Source organism: Symphalangus syndactylus, chromosome 24, assembly GCF_028878055.3.
Source record: "Symphalangus syndactylus isolate Jambi chromosome 24, NHGRI_mSymSyn1-v2.1_pri, whole genome shotgun sequence".
Classification (NCBI taxonomy): domain Eukaryota; kingdom Metazoa; phylum Chordata; class Mammalia; order Primates; family Hylobatidae; genus Symphalangus; species Symphalangus syndactylus.
Window position 1 is genome coordinate 20412362 of NC_072446.2, and position 22959 is coordinate 20435320.

The window sequence follows — 22959 nt, forward strand, 5'->3', positions numbered from 1 at the left end:
TCGGGAAGATCTGGCAAATGCTGAAAGTGGGGTGTTGAAGTCTCCAGCTATTATTGCATTGGGGCCTAACTCTCTCTTTAGCTCTAATAATGTTTCTTTTATATATCTGGGTGCTCCAGAGTTGGCTGGATATATATTTAAAACTGCTATATCCTTTTGCTGAATTGACCTCTTTATAAACATTATATATAGTGACGTGCTTTGACTCTTCTTATAGTTTTTGTCTTGAAATGTATTTTGTCTGATTTAAGTATAGCTACCCCTGCTCTTTTTTGGTTTCCATTGGCATAGAATATCTTTTTCATCCCTGTATTTTCAGCCTATGTGTGTTCAGGTGACGTGTGTTTCTTGTAGGCAGCAGATCAATGGGTCTTGTTTTTTAATCTATTCAACCACTCCATGTCTTTTGATTGGAGACTTTAGTTCATTTACATTCAATGTTATATTATTGTTAAGTAAGGACTTGCTCCTGCCATTTTATTTGTTTTCTGCTTGTTTTGTGGCCTGCTTTTCTTTCTTCCTTCTTTTCTTGCTTTGTTTCTTTTCTTTCTTCTCTTTTCTTTTCCTTTTTCTTTCTTTTTCTTCCTTCCTTCCCATCCTTCCTTCCTTTCCTTTCTTCTTTTTCTTCTTTCCTTTCCTTCCCTCCTCCCTTTCTTTTCTTTCCTTCCCTCCTTTCCTTCCTTCCTGTTTTCCTTTCTTCCTGTATTCCTCCCTTCCTTTAATGAAGATGAGAATCTGTATTTTATTTTTTTATCATTATTATTATTATTATTATTATTATTATTTTTGAGATGGAGTCTTGTTGTGTCCCCCAGGCTGGAGTGCAGTGGCCCGATCTTGGCTCACTGCAAGCTCCGCCTCCCGGGTTCACGCCATACTCCTGCTTCAGCCTCCCAAGTAGCTGGGACTACAGGTGCCCACCACAATACCTGGCTAATTTTTTGTATTTTTAGTAGAGATGGTGTTTCACCATGTTAACCAGGATGGTCTCGATCTCCTGACCTCGTGATCCACCTGCCTCAGCCTCCCAAAGTGCTGAGATTACAGACATGAGCCACCACGCTAGGCTGAGAATCTGTATTTTAAATTTGGCACCCTGGAAAGTGTTCTGATCTGAGTAATGTGGAAAATACTAAGGTAAACAACTAGGGGCTAGAGACTGCAAGAGCCTGCCTGATGTCACATGGCCATCAGCCCTAAGAATTTTGATAAATGTTTCCCGAACACCTACTATAGGCCAGATGTTGTTCTGGAAACATGAAGTTTCAATGAGCAAAGAGGAAATGATCATGCCCTTATGGAATCTGCCTTCTCATAAGAGAAAACAGATGAATAATAAGCAGAATGGACGGGGTGCAGTGGCTCATACCTGTAATCCCAGCACTTTGGGAGGCCGAGGCAGGAGCATCGCTTGAGGCTAGGAATTCAAGACCAGAGTGGGCAACATAATGAAACCCCATCTCTACAAAAAATAAAAAGATTAGCCAGGTATGGTGGAGCGTTCCTGTAGTCTCAGCTACTTTGGAGGCTGAGGTGGGAGGATCACTTGAGCCTGGGCACTTGAGGCTGCAGTGAGCTGTGATTGTGCCACTGCACTCCAGCCTAGGCGATAGAGCAAGATCCTGCCAAAAACAAACAAACAAACAAAACACAATTGTAGGCACAATATACAGTGTCTTAGAAGCCGGTAAGTGCCATGGCAGGGTGGAGGGATTGAGTATGGTGAGGGGGAGGAGCCTGCGGGTCAGAGTAGTTCTCCCTAAGAAGTTGAGATTGGAACAAAGACTGGAATGAGGGAGTGAGGGAGCCATGTGGATCTCAAGAGGAACAGAGTTCCAGGCAAAGGGAATGCAAAAACCTTAAAGCAGGAACATGGCCAGGGAAGAGTGAGCAAGGGGAAGAGGAGCAGGAAGCAGGAGTTTTTTGTGTGTCTGACATGTTTTATAATAATAATAAACAATAATGACGATTGCACTCATTCAGCAAAGATGAATTGCCCCAGGGGCATACCATGGTGGTGATACAGGGCAGGCAGGATCCCTGCCCCCTGGGAGATTACAGTCTAGTTAGGCAGACAGGCAAGTTGTCACAACACCTATGTGCTTTAATGGGATACAGAGGCACCATGAGGAACAAGAGCAGGCACCATGAGGAGCATCTGGGAACAGGCCTTCCCAGATTTGGAAGGCCCAAGAGGCTGAAATGGGCCAGGGCTGGGGTGTCCAGCACCTGATTTGAGTCAAAATGCTGCATAGGAGTTACACAGTTGAAGGCAAAGAACGGAGGAGTGAGGGGAATGAGCATTCTAAGGTGCACTGGACGATAGGGCAGTCTGGAAAGAGAGAGGGTATTTGTAATTGGAGCATTTTTGCTAGAAGAAAAAAGGCAAATAAAAAAGGCTGGAGCGGCTGGGTACGGTGGCTCACACCTGTAATCCTAGCATTTTGGGAGGCTGAGGCGGGTGGATTGCCTGAGCTCAGGAGTTAAGAGACCAGCCTGGGCAACACAGGGAAGCCCCATCTCTACTAAAAATACAAAAAAATTCCAACCTGGCTAACAGGGTGAAACCCCATCTCTACTAAAAATACAAAAAAAAAAAAAAAAAAAAAATTAGCTGGGCGTGGTGGTGGGTGCCTGTAGTCCCAGCTACTTGGGAGGCTGAGGCAGGAGAATAGCTTGAACCTGGGAGGCGGAGGTAGCAGTGAGCCGAGATTGCGCCACTGCACTCCAGCCTGGGTGACAGTGAGACTCCGTCTCAAGAAGAAAAAAAAAAAAAATAGCCAGGAGTGGTGGTGCGCGCCTGTAATACCAACTATTCGGGAGGCTGAGGCAGGAAAATGGCTTGAACCCGGGAGGCAGAGGTAGCAGTGAGCCCAGATCGTGCCACTGCACTCCAACCTGGGTGACAGTGAGACGCCGTCTCAAAAAAAAAAAAAAAGAAAAGAAAAGAAAAAAAAAAGGTCGGAGCTCCTTGTGAAGTGTTAGCTTCTGGGAATTTTGTTCATTTCTGGAGAAGAAATGCCACAGTTATACCATGTATATAAGACGATCGTGTAGTTTATCATCCAAGCTGGGGCGCTTTTGAAAGTGGTAAAGACTGTGGGAGACCAGGTGGAAATCAGCCCTTGTTACTGACGGAAGACCAAGCTCAGAAGCTGTAAAATGGTGACTAATGCTGCCCTCCAGTGGTGGAATGCAGCAACTCAACACAAGGCAGTTTAGAATTTCACATCCCTCCGGTCCGTTTCCCAAGAATAACAAGTCACGTGCCACAAAGCAGATCAGTTTGGTTTTTCCACCTAGCAGTTTAGGTATACATTTATTAATACTGTAAATGTGTCCATCTTTATCAATCTGTTCTCATCCAAGCTGTATGATTTTATTCCTGTTTTCATGTTAGTCGCTATGGTAGGCTAGGTAATGGTCTCAAATTCTGTACTTTCCCCAGCTACAGAATATTTACCCACCTTGTCCATTGACATTATGGTGGGTGGAGAACCATCATAATGGGGCAAAGCCATTTCACTTGCTTTGGCCCATGGAATATCAGTGGACCTGATGGGAACAGGGGCATTATTATTATTATTTATAGAGAGAGTCTTGCTATGTTGCCCAGGCTGGTCTCAAAGTCCTGGCCTTAAGCAATCCTCCTGCCTTGGCCTCCCAAAGTCTGTGATTAGAGACATGAGCCACCACATCTAGCCCAGGAACAGGGGCTTTCAATGTGGCTGTAGAATTTGACACAACCTCTTGCTCTGGAGTGATCTGCCTTAGAACAGGACCCTGTGTAACTGATGGCCTAAACAGAAATGAACAGACACATGGAACAGACCTCAACCCAACCCACAGCCCGGAGCAAGCTCCACACAGCAACAGCGAACCCACAGACCCAGGAAGAAAATAAACAAACATTTGTTTGGAAAACCACTGAGATTTTGAGGTTGCTGTATAGCAAAAACTGTCTTAAACAGTAGTAGACTACTAGTGAATATCCTCAACTTATTATTTCCTACTGAGTTGCTGTAGACAGTGTTCAATATCTGGATAAGTGAAAACCACATTTTCACTACAATACTGCTTTAAAGTCACTCTCAACACAAGTATGGCGAAAAAATGTATTTGTCTTTGTAAAATTTCTTCCCATCCTGTCTTCTTGTCTTGCTTCCCGTATTAATCCATTTTCATACTGCTGTAAAGAATTGTGTGAGACTGAGTAATTTATAAAGAAAAAAGGTTTAATCAACTCACAGTTCAGCATGGCTGGGGAGGCCTCAGGAAAGTTACAGTCATGGCAGAAGGCAAAGGGGAAGCAAGGCACCTTCTTCACAAGGAGGCAGGAAAGAGAAGCCCAGTGAAAGGGGAACAGCCCCTCATGAAACCACGAGCTCTCGTGAGAACTCACTCTCATGAGAACATCAACCGCCCCCATGAGCCAATTACCTTTACCTGCTCTCTCCCTTGACACGTGGGGATTATGGGGATCATAATTCAAGATGAGATTTGGGTGGGGACACAAAGCCTAACCATATCACTTCCTTTAAAAAAAAAAATCTTCCCTTTAAAAGAAAAAATTTCTAACCATATCACTTCCTTTAAAAAAAAAAATCTTCCCTTTAAAAGAAAAAATTTCTAACCATATCACTTCCTTTAAAAAAAAAATCTTCCCTTTAAAAGAAAAAATTTCTAACCATATCACTTCCTTTAAAAAAAAAACTTCCCTTTAAAAGAAAAAATTTCTAACCATATCACTTCCTTTAAAAAAAAAATCTTCCCTTTAAAAGAAAAAATTTCTAACCATATCACTTCCTTTAAAAAAAAATCTTCCCTTTAAAAGAAAAAATTTCTAACCATATCACTTCCTTTAAAAAAAAAATCTTCCCTTTAAAAGAAAAAATTTCTAACCATATCACTTCCTTTAAAAAAAAATCTTCCCTTTAAAAGAAAAAATTTCTAACCATATCACTTCCTTTAAAAAAAAATCTTCCCTTTAAAAGAAAAAATTTCTAACCATATCACTTCCTTTAAAAAAAAAAATCTTCCCTTTAAAAGAAAAAATTTCTAACCATATCACTTCCTTTAAAAAAAAAATCTTCCCTTTAAAAGAAAAAATTTCTAACCATATCACTTCCTTTAAAAAAAAAATCTTCCCTTTAAAAGAAAAAATTTCTAACCATATCACTTCCTTTAAAAAAAAAATCTTCCCTTTAAAAGAAAAAATTTCTAACCATATCACTTCCTTTAAAAAAAAAATCTTCCCTTTAAAAGAAAAAATTTCTAACCATATCACTTCCTTTAAAAAAAAAAATCTTCCCTTTAAAAGAAAAAATTTCTAACCATATCACTTCCTTTAAAAAAAAAAAAAATCTTCCCTTTAAAAGAAAAAATTTCTAACCATATCACTTCCTTTAAAAAAAAAATCTTCCCTTTAAAAGAAAAAATTTCTAACCATATCACTTCCTTTAAAAAAAAAATCTTCCCTTTAAAAGAAAAAATTTCTAACCATATCACTTCCTTTAAAAAAAAAATCTTCCCTTTAAAAGAAAAAATTTCTAACCATATCACTTCCTTTAAAAAAAAAAATTCTGGGCCGGGCGCCACCGGTGGCTCATGCCTGTAATCCCAGCACTTTGGGAGGCCGAGGCCAGCGGATCACGAGGTCAGGAGATTGAGACCAGCCTGGCCAACATGGTGAAACCCCATCTCTACTAAAAATACAAAAATTAGCTGAGTGGGATATTTCATCACTAGGTTGCATCAGATTATTTTCTCATTATTTTCTTTTTTTTTTTTTTTTTTTGTTGTTGTTGTTTTCATATATTTCTTTTTTTTTTTTTTTTTTTTATTATACTTTAGGGTTTTAGGGTACATGTGCACAATGTGCAGGTTTGTTACATATGTATCCATGTGCCATGTTGATTTCCTGCACCCATTAATTCGCTTCTATTAATTACTAACAAATGCTAACAAAGAAGGCTTACTTACTTAAGAAACATCAGTCTGGTTGGATAGAATCCAAGAACTGTGACAATCTCTGCCAACACCCGCTCAGAACCTTCTTTGCCCCATCCATCTGCTAAGTGTTTCTATTCATGGATTTGCCTTGCGGCTTTGTTTTCAGTCCCATCTAAACTTTTTCTTCCCCAAAGGAAGAAGCATAATCTCAGTGTCTGGTACATGTTTAGCCTTTTCCTGTTCAAGACTTGGGGTCATTTCTTTTCTCAGGCATTCTGAGCCACAGTCCCACCTCTTCGACGGTTTTCCTACAGGCCAGGCCTTGTGCCCTACTCACCAAATTGCTTATCTGAAAGAGATTCAGATTTTCTACAGACTGAGTTAAGTCCCTGCTTCATACTGGGAATGTATGGATGAGCTAAGTTGTATGTGGGCAGTACAACTGTGGGAACTAGTTTTCAAGCTACTTTTAGGAGCTGTTTGAGTAGTATGCTTATGACAGTTAGCAGCATAAGATTGTATTCATCTTCTCTAAACCCTAGATAAAAATACTAAGAACTCAGATTTTCAGAATTTAAAAATAAAAATGTGTACTTACTTATATAGAACCAAAATAAAACACTAATTATTCTACTGCAAAAAAAAAAAAAAAAAAAAAAAAAAAAATTAGCTGAGTGTGGTGGTGCATGCCTGTAGTTCCAGCTACTCAGAAGGCTGAGGCAGGAGAATCGCTTGAATCTGGGAAGTGGAGGTTGCAGTGAGCCAAGATCATGCCACTGCACTCCAGCCTAGTGACAGAGCAAGACTGTCATAAAAAAAAAAAAAAAAAAAAAAAAAATCTGACAAAGCCTAACCATATCACTTCCTTTAAAAAAAAAAAAAAAAATTCTTTCCACTGACAGAAAACCTGCCCATAAGAGTCCCCACCCAATTTGCCCACCACCTGTTTGCCTCCATATGGGTGTGTTTCATTAAAGGCACCATTTTCCCTATTGGCTGTAAGACTCAGCACCTCACAGGAGACGATGCATAAAAGAAATAAGATGTTGGAGATGCCTAAGCTTTTATGAGACTTTACATAAAATCCTAAAGAGGATTCTATTCATTTTGCGCCAAATCTAAGTTACCATGTATCTCCAGAAGGAGAGTCAGACTTCAGATTAATTTGAAAGATTGATATGTTGAATGCTCAATGAGAATTTAAATTTTTCTCAGTATTAAAATTTCTTGCACCCAACCAGCAGTCATCTTTATAGGGCATCTTTCAACCTAATCTGGTGTAGAAGGCATAGACGCACCCAGATTACCTTTAAGCAGGCAGGTGCTGTCATTCAAAGACCTTTTAAGCCTGAGTTGTAGTTTTAAACAGGCCCATGGAGAACTAGAATGATTGACAGTAGAGGGTAATAGTTAAGCAAAGGGCTCTGAAGTCAGAAAGAACTGGGTTTAAATTCCAGCTCCACATCTTCCCAGGGATCTGACCCAGATGCATGAAATAACTTCCTGAATTTCAGTTTCTTCTTCTCTATAATGTGGATAGTAAAAGTACCTACCTTATAATGTTGTAGGGAAGAATTAAATAAAACAATACATGTTGTGGGCCAGGTGCACTGGTTCATGCCTGAAATCCCAGCAGTTTGGGAGGCCGAGGCAGGCACATCACCTGAGGTGAGGAGTTCGAGACCAGCCTGGCCAACATGGTAAAACGTCATCTCTACCAAAAATACAAAAATTAGACAGGTGTTGTGGCAGTTGTCTGTAATCCCAGCTACTCGGGAGGCTAACACAGGAGAATCACTTGAACCCAGGGGGCGGAGGTTGCAGTGAGCCAAGATGGCACCACTGCACTCCAGCCTGGGTGACACAGTGAGACTCTGTCTCAAAAAAAAAAAAAAAACAATTGGGAGGCTGAGGCGGGCGGATCACGAGGTCAGGAGATCGAGACCACGGTGAAACCCCGTCTCTACTAAAAATACAAAAAATTAGCCGGGCGTGGTGGCGGGCGCCTGTAGTCCCAGCTACTCGGAGAGGCTGAGGCAGGAGAATGGCGTGAACCCGGGAGGCGGAGCTTGCAGTGAGCCGAGATCGCGCCACTGCACTCCAGCCTGGGTGAAAGAGCGAGACTCGGTCTCAAAAAAAAAAAAACAAAAAACCATGTTAAGTTGTTAAGTACCTCGCACATAGTAGGCAGTCAATTAGTGTAGCCACATTCAGTGGCAGCTCTAATAATTTGCTTTCCCAGTGTATCTTGTGTTAAACCATCAGTGGCTTATAGTTATCATTAGGGCTGCTCAGGTCCAATCTCTCCCTTTGCAGAGACACCAGTTATTATGTTCATCTCAGTGGAAGTTAGTGACCCACCGTGCATGGTACAGGCTGGCAGGCACCAGCTACTCCTCCCATCCCCTAGCAGCTGGACAACAAGCACGTAATGTAGGCTTGGCCAGGCAGCTGCTGCCACCCAAGACCAAGGAAGCACACAAAACTATGGGAAGAGATTAATATTTGTTCACAGTAGCAGCATTTCAGCAGAGCTTTAACTAGTGTATGATGGCTGCTGCAGGGTTTCTGGGCAGTAGGGTGCAGCTTAGGATTTCCCAGTGCATCAGTTCTAGTGTGCCGCGTGCAGCATCATAGGCAGTCTTGGAAGAGTGCCTTGGTCATGGTTATGGCTGTCAGACCTGCCTCACTTTCTGCCCATCACCTGAGCCTGGCTCTCCACTCCTCCCATCAATGATCTCAGCTCCTTCACATGCTGCTGTAAATTCCCACCCTGGTTTAATTGGTCAGTGTCAGTTTCTGGTGCGTGTAATCAACAAACTGTAGTTAGTACATTCCCAGAGAGAGAAGCTCTGGTTGCATCTGTTGTCACCAAAAGTGAGGACTCCAGTTGGGCAGCATTTGTGGCCATACCAATGTAGAATTCATTGCTGTGAGCTCAGCCCTTGCCCTTGTAAAGGACACCAGCTTAGATGGTTTCACGTGAACAGTGCAAACAAAGCTTGGTGCTTTTATGCTGAAAGATGCCCCAGCACACCACGAATGCCTTCGTTCCCTCTGAGAGAGGGATGTGCTTCAGGACTGGCCTTTGATTTCATCATAGTCGTGGGACTTTGTTAAGTAAAAAATTTTTAGGCCGGGCATGGTGGTTCATACCTGTAATCCCAGCACTTTGGGAGGCAAAGGCAGGAGGATCGCCTGAGCCCAGAAGTTGGAGACCAGCCTGGGCAACATGGAAAAACCCTGCCTCTAAAAAAAAAAAAAAAAATACAAAAATTAGCCAAACATGGTGGTGCATACCTGTAGTCCCAGCTACTTGGGAGGCTGAGGCAGCAGTAATTGAGCCTGGGAGGTCAAGGCTGCAGTGAACAGTGATTGCGCCACTGTACTCCAGCCTGAGTGACGGAGCAAGATCCTGTTTCAAAAATAAATAAATAAATAATAAAGTAAAAAATGTTTACTTTTTACAATATTTTTGTAAAAAGTGTCAAACATACAGCAAAGCTGAATTTTTTAGTGAACACTCAATACCACAAAATTTTATCATTCACATGTTACTATTTTGCTTTATCATATGTCTGTCTATTACAGTAAATTTTTCATTGAAAAGTAATACATGCACAGGGTAAAAAAATTCAAAGATTTCAATGTGATATGCGGTGAAAAATTATTCTCCTTTTCTCACTGAATTTCCAACTGCGCTCCCCAAAAGCAGTCACTTGTAGTGGTTTCTTTTGTGTGTTTTCAGAAAATTTCTATCCAGACACATGCTTATTTTTTTGTTTCAGTTTTTTTCTTCATCCCTTTTAATGGGCTCTTACTCTACATAGTGGCCAATAGTCTAACTTTTTTTTTTTTTTTTACATTTAACAACATATCTTTCAATCAGAATTCATTTAAGAAAAGTTTACTATCCTAGCACTTTGGGAGGCTGAGGCAGGCAGATCACAAGGTCAGGAGATCCAGACCATCCTGGCTAACACGGTGAAACCCCGTCTCTACTAAAAATACAAAAAATTAGCTGGGCGTGGTGGTGGGCACCTGTAGTCCCAGCTACTCGGGAGGCTGAGGCAGGAGAATGGTGTGAATGCAGAAGGCGGAGCTTGCAGTGAGCCAAGATTGCGCCACTGCACTCCAGCCTGGGCAACAGAGCAAGACTCCGCCTCAAAAAAAAAAAAAAAAAGAAAGAAAAGAAAAGAAAAGTTTACTAAACAGCACTGTGTACAAGCTACTTCTCTGTAACAGACATGCCACCCTCTAGGGGCTGGAGATTCAGAAATCACTCATGTCAACTCATGCGAAACCCATTCATTCTTAAAGCGACTTTGAAATCAGGGCTCCAATGCTTATGAGGCCCAGGTAGTAACAAAACAGTATGAAGGTATCTGCAATCAAATAATATATGTTATATTTACACCATACTGGAGGCTATTAAGTGTGTAATAGCATTATGTCTTAAACAGTGTACATGCCTTAATTTTAAAATATTTTATTGCTAAAGAATGCTAGTGATCATCTTAGCCTTCAGTGGGTCATAATCCTTTTGCTGGTGGAGGGTCTTGCCTGGAGGTCGATGGCTGCTGACTGATCAGAGTGGTGGTTGCTGAATGTTGGGGTGACTGTGCCAATTTCTTAAAATAAGACAACAATGAAGTTTTTCTGCATCAATTAACACTTCCTGTCACAAAAGATTTCTCTGTAGCATGCAATACTGTTTGATAGCATTTTAACCGCAATAGAACTTCTTTCAAAATTGGAGTCAGTCTGCTGGGCGCAGTAGTTGATGCCTGTAATCCAGCACTTTGGGAGGCTGAGGTGGATCACCTGAGGTCAGGAGTTCAAGACAGCCTGGCCAACATGGCGAAACCCTGTCTCTACTAAAATTACAAAAATTAGTTGGGCATGGTGGCGCATGCCTGTAATCCTAGCTACTCAGGAGGCTGAGGCAAGAGAATCACCTGAACCCGGGAGGCGGAGGTTGCAGTGAGCCAAGATCGCACCACCACTGCACTCCAACCTGGGTGAGAGAGTGAGACTCTGTCTAAAAAAAAAAAAAAAAGAGTCAATCCCCTCAAACCCTGCTGCTGCTTTATCAACTAAGTTTATGCAATATTCTAAACCCTTTGTTGTCATTTCAACAACATTCACAGCATCTTCACCCCAGGAGTAGATTTAATCTCAAGAAACCACTTTTTTTGCTCAGCCGTAAGTAGCAACTCCTCATGTGTTCAAGTTTTATCATGAGATTGCAGCAGGTCAGGCTCCACGTCTGATTCCAGCTCTCTTGCTATCTCTACCACATCTGCAGCTACTTCTGACATTTAAGTCTTGAACCCCTCAAAATCATCGATGACATTTGGAATCAACTTCTTACAAACTCCTGTTAATGTCAATGGCCTCCTCCCATGAATCATGAATGTTCTTTATGGCATCTGGAATGGCGAATCCTCTCCAGAAGGTTTTTAATATACTTTGCCCAAATTCATCAAAGGAATCATTGTCTATGACAGCTGCAGTCTTATAAAATGTATTTCTTTTTTTTTTTTGAGATGGAGTCTCGCTGTCTCCCAGGCTGGAGTGCAGTGGTGCCATCTCGGCTCACTTCAAGCTCCGCCTCCCGGGTTCACGCCATTCTCCTGCCTCAGCCTCCCAAGTAGCTGGGACTACAGGCGCCCACCACCACGCCCAGCTAATTTTTTGTATTTTTAGTAGAGACGGGGTTTCTCTGTGTTAGCCAGAATGGTCTCCATCTCCTGACCTTGTGATCCACCCACCTCAGCCTTCCAAAGTGCTGGAATTACAGGCGTGAGTAAAATGTATTTCTTAAATAATAAGACTTGAAAATTAAAATTACTCCTTGGTCCATGTACTGTAGAATGGAGGTTGTCTCAGCAGGCATGAAAACAACATTCATCTCCTTGTACACCTCCATCAGAGCTCTTGGGTGACTAGGTACGTTGTCAATGAGCAGTAATCTTTTGAAAGAAATTTTGTTTTCTGAGCAGTAGATTTCAACAGTGGGCTTTAAATATTCAGTAAACCATGCTGTAAACAGAGGTGCTGTCATCCAGCCATCATGGTTCCATTTCTAGAGCACAGGTGGAGTAGATTTAGCATCATTCTTAAGGGCCTTAGGATTTTTGGAATGGTAAATGAGCACTGGCTTCAACTTCAAGTCACCAGCTACATTAGCTCCTAACAAGAAAATCAGCCTGTCCTTTGAAACTTTGAAGCCAGACATTGACTTCTCCTCTCTAGCTATGAATGTCCTAAATGGCATCTTCCTCCAGTAGGGGCTGTTTCATCTGCATTGGAAATCTGTTGCTCAGTGTAGCCTCCTTCATCAGTGATTTTAGCTGCATCTTCTGGAGAACTTGCTGCAGCTTCTACATCAGCACTTGCTGCTTCACCTTGCACTTTTATGTTATGAAGACAGTGTCTTTCCTTAAACCTCAGGAGCCAACCTCTTACCTTCCAACTTTTCTCTTTTCTTCTGCAGCTTCCTCACCTCTCTCAGCCTTCATAGAATTAAATAGAGGTAGGGCCTTCCTCTGAATTTGGCTTTGGCATAGAAGAATGTTATAGCTGGTTTGACCCTCCATCCAGATAACTAAAAGTTTCACCATGTCGACAATCAGCCTGGTTCACTTTTTCATCACTCATGTGTTCACTGGAGTAGCACTTTTAACTTCCTTCCAGAACTTTTCCTTTGCATCCTTGACTTGGCTGTTGGACTCAAAAGGCTCAGCTTTCAGCCTGCCTTGGCTTTTGACATGCCTTTCTCACTAAGCTTAATCATTGCCAGCTTGTGGTTTAAAGTGAGAGATGCACCACCCTCCCTTTCACTTGAACACTTACAGGTCATTGTGGGGTTATTAATTGGCCTAATTTCAATGTTGTGTCTCAGGGAATAGAAAGGCTCGTAGAAAGGGAGACAGAAGGGACTGGCTGGTCAGTGGAGCAGTCAGAACACACACAATACTTGTCAATTAAGTTCCCGTCTTACATGGGCACAGTTCATAGCACCCTAAAACAGTTACAAGGGTAGCATCAAATATCATTGATCATGGACTGGGTGAGGTGGCTCATGCCTGTAATCCCAGCACTTTAGGAGGCCAAGGCAGGCAGATCACCTGAGGTCAGGAGTTCGAGACCAGCCTTGCCAACATGGCGAAACCCCATCCCTACTAAAAATATAAGAATTATCTGGGCATGGTGGCACATGCCTGTAATCCCAGCTACTAGGGAGGCTGAGGGGGGAAAATCTCTTGAACCTGGGAGATGGAGATTGCAGTGAGCCGATATCATGCCACTGCACTCCAGCCTGGGTGACAGAGCAAGACTCCGTCTCAAAAAAAAAAAAAAAGATCACTGATCACATTAACAGATATAATAAATAATAAAATTTGAAATATTGCAAGAAGTATCTCAACGTGACACAGAAACACAAAGTGAGCTCATGCTATTGGAAAAATGATGCTGATACCCTTGCTGGATGCATGGTTGACACAAACCTTCAACTAAAAAAAGAAAAAAACACACAGTATCTGTGAAGTGTGATAAAGCAGCGTATACCTGTAGTACTTAGCACACGGTGAGCCATCTATCGATGCCCTCTTTCCATCCTCATAGTCATTACCACCACGAGGTTCATCATTCTCCTTCATTGGCCCTCAGGCACCTTCCCAAATGAAGCCTGAGATTTGCCTCTGGATGTGCCTGAGGTTTAACAGGGGAAAGAGGGTATCCTAGACACCCCCTAACTGCTATAACAAAGTGCCATAGACTGGGTAGCTTATACACACCAAAAATTCATTTCTTGCAGTTCTAGAGGCTGGAAAGTCCAAGATCAAGGCACTGGCAGATTCGGTGTCTGGTGAGGACCCCACTTGCTCATAAATGGCACCTTCTAGCTGTGTCCACACATGGTGGGAGGGGAAGGCAGCTCTCTGGCGCCTCTTTTATAAGGGCACTAATTCCTTCCAGGAGAGTTCCAGCTCCATGACCCAAACACCTCCCCGAAGCCCTGTTCTTAATACCATCATGTGGGGGTTAGGGTCAACATATGAATTGTGGGGAGGCACAAACATTCACAAGGGAAAGGAAAAATAGGAAATGATTTAATCATATTCTTCTTGCCATATGAAACCCTTCACACCTGCTCCCCACCCAACTCCTTCGCCCTATCTCCTGTACTCCCCCCACCTCTAGTCAGACTAAGGTTTCTCAAAAGTGCCATCTCTTTGCCTCCTGGTCTTTGTAGGGAGTAGGGAGGGGTTGTTTTTTGTTTGGTTGATTTTTTTGTTTGTTTTGAGACAGAGTCTTGCTCTGTCACTGCAACGTCCGCCTCCCAGGTTCAAGCAAGCCTCCTGCTTCAGCCTCCAGGGTAGCTGGGACTACAGGTGCATGCCACCATGCCCGACTAATTTTTTTGTGTGTATATATGTGTGTGTGTGTGTGTGTGTGTGTGTGTATTTTAGACGAAGTCTCACTCTGTTTCCCAGGCTAGAGTGAAGTGACAGTCTTGGCTCACTGCAACCTCTGCCTCCTGGGTTCAAGCGATTCTCCTGCCTCAGCCTCCTGAGTAGTTGAGTAGCTGGGATTACAGCTGTGCACCACCACGCCAAGCTAATTTTTGTATTTTTAGTAGAGTCAGGGTTTCACCATGTTGGCCTGCTGATCTTGAACTCCTGACCTCAGGTGATCCACCCACCTCAGCCTCCCAAAGTGCTGGGATTACAGGCGTGAACCACCGAACCCAGCCTCCCTCCTGCTCTTTGTACCAGGGTCCCCCCTACCTGAAACCCACTTCACCTCACTTCTTTTTTATTTTTATTTATTTTACTTTATTTTCGAGACAGGGTCTTCCTCTGTCACTCAGGCTGGAATGCAATGGCGTGATCATAGTTCATTGCAGCCTCGAGCTCCCAGGCTCAAGCAATCCTCCTGCCCTCAACCTTTTTTGATAGCTGTGACCACAGGCACACACCACCACACTCAGCTAATTACTGTATTTTTTTCTTTTTTTTTGAGACAGAGTCTCGCTCTGTTGCCCAGGCTGGAGTGCAGTGGCTCGATCTCGGCTCACTGCAAGCTCCGCCTCCTGGGTTCACACCATTCTCCTGCCTCAGCCTCCGGAGTAGCTGGGACTACAGGCAACCGCCACCACGCCTGGCTAATATTTTGTATTTTTAGTAGAGACAGGGTTTCGCCCTTTTAGCCAGGATGGTCTCGATCTCCAGACCTCGTGATCCGCCCGCCTCGGCCTCCCAAAGTGCTGGGATTACAGGCATGAGCCACTACGCCCGGCCAATTACTGTATTTTTTTGTAGAGACAGGATTTCACTATGTTGTCCCAGCCAGCCTCTAACTCCTGGCCGGAAGCAGTCCATTCACTTTGGCCTCCCAATGTGTTGGCATTACAGGCCTGAGCCACTGCAGTCCAGCCTACTTCACTTCTTTACCCACCCAAGATCTCATCCTACATAGCCAGGGCTACAGATCCACCTCTCTGAGGAAGCTTTACCTGCCCACTCTGTGAGAACCTTTATCACATATTTATCACACTGTACTATAGCTGTTTACTTATTTATCCTCCTGATTGCTCTGTGACTTTTTTAAAGACTTGCTTTTATATTCCTAGAGGTTAGCAAAGCCTTGCCCCCAGTAGCAACCCAATTAATGTTTGTTAAACAAATGAATAGCTTCAGGACATGCCCTAGTAGAAAATGTCAGGCAGGCCGACTGTGGCATAAGATAAGGAGACACTAGTGGAACCTGAAAACAACAATTGGTGTGATTTCACTCTTGCCACAAAGGATGGGGAATTCATTCTTCTCAGGAGTAGGCAAGACAACTGACCTCTCCAGGTCTGCCACACCCTGCCCTGGAGGCTGGAAGCTTAGAATTCTTATTCTTGAAGAACATCTGCTACAGCTCAGGAACTTTCAAACCAGTAGGGGCCAGCAGGTGAATTAGAGGCTGTTTGTTTTCTCTATAAATAAAGACCTGGATCCACATTGTTGTGCAAACAGAATCCTCCTCCACCAACATTTCATTTCAAATTTTAAGCCCTGAAGGGGTGGGTGGGATGTGGGAGCAGAGGGGAAAGCGGAGGAAGAAGCTAAGATTTGTAGAGGGGTTATTTCCCTTTTCAACTAAGATTGTGCACTAGTAATTTAACGAGTTTCTTTTTCATTTAAGAAATAATATAGTCCAGGCATGGTGCCTCATGCCTGTAATCTCAGCATTTTGGGAGGTCTGGGCAGGAGGATTGCTTGAGCCCTGGAGTTTGAGACCAGCCTGGGCAATGTAGTGAGACCTTGTCTCTCCCAAAACCAAAAAAAAAAAAAAAAAAAAAAAAATGCTGGGTGCTGTGGTGTGCACTTGTAGTCCCAGCTGCACAGGAAGCTGAGGCAGGAGGATGGCTTAAGGCTGGGAGGTTGAGACTGCAGTGAGCTGTGATTGCACCACTGTACTCCAGCCTGAGTGACAGAGCAACCAGAGCGAGACCCCATCTCAAAAAGAATAATAATAATAAAATGTAATTTATGATGGTGGGAATGTATAGCTTGGCATTTCTAGGCAAGATGAATGCAGACCTATTCTATGGCCCGGCTAGTCCACGCCTGTGCTGCACTTCTCAAACTTACTGTTCATAGAAGAAGTCACATGAGAATCTTCTTTTTGTTTTGTTGTTGTTGTTGTTGTTGTTTTGAGACAGTTTCACTCTGTCGCCCAGGCTGGAGTGCAATGGCATGATCTCAGCTCACCACAACCTCCACCTCCTGGGTTCAAGTGATTCTCCTGCCTCAGCCTCCCGAGTAGCTGGTATTACAGGTGCCCACCACCATGCCTAGTTGATTTTTTAGTTTTTAGTAGAGATGAGGTTTCACCATGTTGGGCAGGCAGATCTCAAAGTCCTGACCTCAGGTGATCTTCCCGCCTCAGCCTCCCAAAGTGCTGGGACTACAGGTGTGAGCCACCACGCCCAGCCCACCTGGGGATCTTTTTAAAATGCAGATTCTGATGCCAGTGTGTCTCAAAGGTAACATGTACATGGATCACCTGGGGACCTTATTAAAAGCCCATTCTGATTTCAGCAGATCATTTTAAACTACAGAAGAATCACCTGAGGATCTTGTTAAATACAGGTTCTGGACATAGAGAAACTTTCACATGTGAATCAGGAAAGCAGTGCAAGCAAGAATGCTAACAGCTACAACATTCATAATTTGTGTGTGTGTGTGTGTGATGGAGTCTTGCTTTGTCACCAAGCTGGAGTGCAATGGCATGATCTCAGCTCACTGCAACCTCTCTGCCTCTCAGGTTCAAGAGATTCTTCTGCCTCAGCCTCCTGAGTAGCTGGGACTACAGGCCTGCACCACCATGCCCAGCTGATTTTTGTATTTTTAGTAGAGGCAGGGTTTCACCATGTTGGCCAGGATGGTCTCGATCTCTTGACCTCAGGTGATCTGCCCGCCTCAGCCTCCCAAAGTGCTGGGATTACAGGTGTGAGCCACTGTGCCCAGCCTCGTGTTAAAATTTATATAGAGACGATGTTATACAAATTATGTTATACATATTATGCATAATGCAAATTATGCTATTGGGCATATGTGTATATATGTGTATGTACACATATGCCTAACAGCATAATTTGTACACTTTGTCTTTTGGATGTTTCACTTAATATATCATAAAAAATATTCCATATGAATGCACATAGAAATGCATTATTTTTTATAGTTTAATAGAATTCTATTGTATGAAAGTATGACATCATTATTTGTTTTAGTTATTAATTCTTAACTATAAAGTAGTATATGAATACATTCCTTATTTTGTTTTTTAAAAAAAAAAAATAAATATGGCCAGTCGCGGTGGCTCACGCCTGTAATCCCAACACTTTGGGAGGCCGAGGCAAGCAGATCACCTGAGGTCAGGAGTTCCAGACCAGCCTGGCCAACATGGGGAAACCCCGTCTCTACTAAAAATACAAAATATACCGGGCGTGGTGATGCATTCCTGTAATCCCAGCTACTCAGGAGGCTGAGGCAGGAGAATTGCTGGAACCTGGGAGGCGGAGGTTACAGTGAGCTGAGATTGCACCACTGCACCCCAGCCAGGGTGATAGAGCGAGACTCCATTTCAAAAAAAAGAAAGAAAGAAAAAAGAAATATTGGCCTGGCACCGCAGCTCACGCCTATAATCCCAGCACTTTGGGAGGCCGAGGTGGGCAGATCACCTGAGGTTGGGAGTTCGAGACCATCCTGACCAACATGGAGAAACCCTGTCTCTAATAAAAATACAAAATTAGCTGGGCATGGTGGCACATGCCTGTAATCTCAGCTACTTGGGAGGCTGAAGCAGAAGAATCGCTTAAATCTGGGAGGTGGAGGCTGCCGTGAGCCAAGTCACACCATTGCATTCCAGCCTGGGCAGCAAGAGCGAAACTCCATCTAAAAAACAGAAAGAAATATTACTATGCATAATGTTCACACACACACACACACAGAGAGAGAGAGAGAAATTTAGGTTCTCCAATCTTCCTTCCTCCAAACTTCTCCCCTTTCCTTGCTTAAGATGTAGCCAGTACAGGCCCGGTTCCGTGTCTCACACCTGTAATCCCAGCACTTTGGGAGGCCAAGGTGGGTGAATCACTTGAGCACAGGAATTCAAGACCGGCCTGGCCAACATGGTGAAACCCTGTCTCTACTAAAAATAAAAAAGTCACCCAGGTGTGATAGCATGTGATGCCTGTAGTCCCAGCTACTCGGGGGCTGAAGCTTGAGGATCACTGGAGCCTGGGAAGTCAAGGTTTCAGTGGGCCATGATCATGCCACGGCACTCCAGCCTGGGCGACAGAGTGAGACCCTGTCTCAAAAAAAAAAAAAAAAAAAAAAAAAAAAAAAAAGCTGTAGCGAGCATGCATTCTTCCAGTACTTTTTTCACTGGACTTACATGAATATATATTTCACCAGTGAAAATATGTATAGATTGGAATATGTGTTTAGATCTATATATCTATGTGGGCCTTGCTTTTTTTTCTTTAATGCAATATATCTTAGCGCTCTAAGCATGCTTATATTCATAAATCCAGCCTGGTATTTCTTTTTTTTTTTTTTGAGACGGAGTATCACTCTGTCGCCCAGGCTGGAGTGCAGTGGCAGCGATCTCGGCTCACTGCAAGCTCCGCCTACCAGGTTCATACCGTTCTCCTGCCTCAGCCTCCTAGTAGCTGGGACTACAGGCGCCCGCCACCATGCCTGGCTAATTTTTTTTTTGTATTTTTAGTAGAGACGGGGTTTCACAGTGTTAGCCAGGATGGTCTCGATCTCCTGACCTCGTGATCCGCCCGCCTTGGCCTCCCAAAGTGCTGGGATTACAGGCATGAGCCACCGTGCCCAGCCTGGCCTGTATTTCATGGTCTGGCTAAACCTCAATTTAATGTAGCCACTTGTCTATTGTTGGACATTGAGGATGTTTCTTCATTTTTTTTGCTACAACAATGACTTGCAACAAACATTCTTGTGCACCTGTGCAAATGTTTCTCTGGCGGAGAAAAGATGGAAAGCAGAATTGAGAGATTGGCAGGACATTTTTAAAAATGTATTGCCAAATTGCCCTCGAAAGTGGCTATAAACATTCACACTCTCACTAGCAATGCATCAGAAAACCAATTTCCTTGTACTCTTCCTAACAGTAGATGTTCTGAGTGTTTTAAATTTTTATTGATCTGATAGGTGAAAAGAACAGTGGGAATGGGCTTTACTAGCCATTCCCTTATAATTAGTAAGATTGAACACCCCTTCCATGTTTGTTGCCCTGAATCTGCATTTAACAAGGTCCCCGGGTGATTCCTCTGTACATTAAAGTTTGAGAAGCACTGAAATCAGAATCTGACTTTTAACAAGGTCCCCAGGTGATCTGTATACATGTTACATTTTGAGACACACTGGCATCAGAATCTGCATTTTAACAAGATCCCCAGGTGACTTCTCTGCACAATGAGTTTGAAAAATACAACATAGGCATGGGATAGCTGGCTCACGCTCAGCATGTGTGTGCGTTTAATCTTTTCTATCGGGACAGGTGAAAACCAGTGTTTCCGTTTACTTGAACTAACATTTCTTTAATCATAAGTGACCTTGAACATTTTTTTTTTTAATTTTTACATATCATGTTTTTCTTATCTGGGAGCTACCTAGTCCCTGAATCTCCTTAGTTTGCTTCAAACATACCAAAGTTGGTCTCTTAAAAGAGTCTTTGCTGTTGCTCCTCCCTCCCCCTGGAACGCTCTCTCCCTGATTCTTTTCATGGCTGGCTATTACACTCGTGTTTTAGCTCAAAGGTCACTTCTAGCCAAAATCAGGTACCCACCACTACCACCCAGTCACTCCCGATCACACTACCACAATATTTTGATCATAGCGCCTACTGCCCTCTGAAGTGACCTTGTACATTCTCTGATTACTTCTCTGAATCCCTTCTGGATCTTGTCTGTCTTTATCACTCTATCTCCAGCACCTAGAACAAAGCCAGGCAATAAAGTGGGCTCAAAGAATTGTTATCAAATGAACTAATGGTGGCTCATGCCTATAATCCCAGCACTTTGGGAGGCCGGGGCAGGTGGATCACCTGAGTTCAGGAGTTCGAGAGCAGCCTGACCAACATGGTAAAACCCCGTCTCTCCTAAAAATGAAAGAAAAAAAAAAAAGCCAGGTATGGTGGCGGGCGCCTTGTAATCTCAGCTACTCAGGAGGCTGGGGCAGGAGAATCAATTGAACCCAGGAGACAAAGGATGCAGTGAGCCGAGATTGCGCCACTGCACACTAGCCCGGGCACCAGAGCGAGACTCGGTCTCAAAAAGAATTCCTGGCAAGGGTACAAGGGTAATGATCAATAAATATGATTTGTTCCTGTCTAGTTTTCTCTTTTTTTTTTTTTTGAGGCGGAGTCTTGCTCTGTCACCCTGGCTGGAGTACAGTGGCGCATTCTCGGCTCACTGCAAGCTCTGCCTCCCGGGTTTACGTCATTCTCCTGCCTCAGCCTCCCGAGTAGCTGGGACTACAGGTGCCCACCACCATGCCTGGCTAATTTTTTGTATTTTTAGTAGAGACGGGGTTTCACCGTGTTAGCCAGGATGGTCTGGATCTCCTGACCTCGTGATCCGCCTGCCTCAGCCTCCCAAAGTGCTGGGATTACAGGCACGAGCCACCGCGCCCAGCCTCCTGTCTAGTTTTACACCTCTTTGGGGAATCATTTGTGCCTGGATAAACATTTGTTCATTCTGGTATTCATAGTAGAGAATAGTAATATTAATGATACGAGTTTAATGAGGATGCTTAGGAAGGAGAACCCAGCCAGGCACGGTGGCTCGTGCCTGTAATCCCAGTACTTTGGGAGGCCAAGGTGGGAGGATCACTTGAGCCCAGGAGTTCAAGACCAGCCTGGGCAACATGGTGAAACACATTCTCTACCAAAAAATACAAAAATTCGCCTGGGTGTGGTGGCCTGTGCCTGTAGTCCCAGCCACTAGGGAGGCTAAGATGGGAGGATCACTTGAGACCTGGAAGTTGAGACTGCAGTGAGCCAAGATCACGCCAGTGCACTCCAGCCTGGGTAACAGAGAAAGACTGTCCCAACAAAGAAAAAAAAAAAGGAAGGAGAACACAACCAGGGTGCCCACATCCCCAGAGGCCCAGGACAATCAGAAACAACATTGTATTGATACTTTTTTTTTGTCTCTTTCTCTTTAAAAAGAAGAGTAAGCTTTCCTCATTTAATATATGGATTGAAACTATAAAAGCATGGGAATTCTGCAACTCAGAAGAGTTGAGTAAGGTCACACATGCTTGTTGCTTCAAATATATTTCCATGTAAAACAGTAACTGTGCCTAGCTAAGTGGAATAACCAATTACAGATGAGTGCTACTTTCATAGGTAACTATAACTCTTACCCCATTATCATAAATAACTGTTAATACTTAGAGTAGTATCTATGTACCAGATGTTGTTCTGTACCTGTTTACATATATAAATTCACTAATCCTCAAGCCACCCTTGGCATTGCCATTTTATTAATGAGAAAAATGGGACACAGAGCAGCTTTCTTGAGATCACACAGGTGGGATGTGAACAGAGTTAGGAGCTGGGATTCTTGGTTTTTTTTTTTTTTTTTTTTTTGGAGATGGAGACTCACTCTGTTGCCCAGGCTGGAGTGCAGTGGCACCATTTTGGCTCACTGCAACCTCTGCCTCCTGGGTTCAAGCGATTCTTGTGCCTCAGCCTCCTGAGTAGCTAAATTACAGGTGCCCACCACCACGCCCAGCTAATTTTTTGTATTTTTAGTAGAGATGGGGTTTCACCACGTTGTCCAGGCTGGTCTCAAATTTCTGACCTCAGGTGATCCACCTGCCTCAGCCTCCCAAAGTGCTGGGATTACAGGTGTGAGCCACCGCACTCGGCCAGAGCCAGGATTCTAACTCAGGTTGGCTCCAAACTGTGCTCTTAGTTACTACATTATCCTGCCTCTGGCATCTTTATAGTGTTTGTAAAGAGAGGTAGAGTGACCAGGAGAATCTGTTGTATAATTCAGAAGTATGCTGTTTATCTCTTGACAAAATACTTAAGAGTTGTGAGAATTACAGATATTCTCCATTTTTCTTCTACAAAGCAACAATGTTTGAAAATTTATTAACTTTCTGTGTGAACAAAGGGGATTACCTAACAACTATAAAAAAAAAAAATCGCAGGCTGGGCAAGGTGGCTCACGCCTGTAATCCCAGCACTTTGGGAGGCCGAAGCAGGCAGATCACCTGAGGTTGGGAGTTCAAGACCAGCCTGACCAACATGGAGAAGCCCATCTCTACTAAAAATACAAAATTAGCTGGGCGTGGTGGCACATGCCTATAATCCCAGCTACTCAGGAGGCTGAGGCAGGAGAATCACTTGAATCCGGGAGGCAGAGGTTGCAGTGAGCCGAGATCGCGCCATTGCACTCCA

General features: G+C 43.5%; 1 protein-coding gene across 3 annotated transcripts in view; it reads left to right on the forward strand.

Moving 5' to 3' along the window:
* Nucleotides 1-22959, forward strand: part of ZFP64 (ZFP64 zinc finger protein) — a 114987-nt gene that overhangs the window by 65036 nt on the left and 26992 nt on the right. The gene's annotated exons all lie outside the window — the stretch shown is intronic.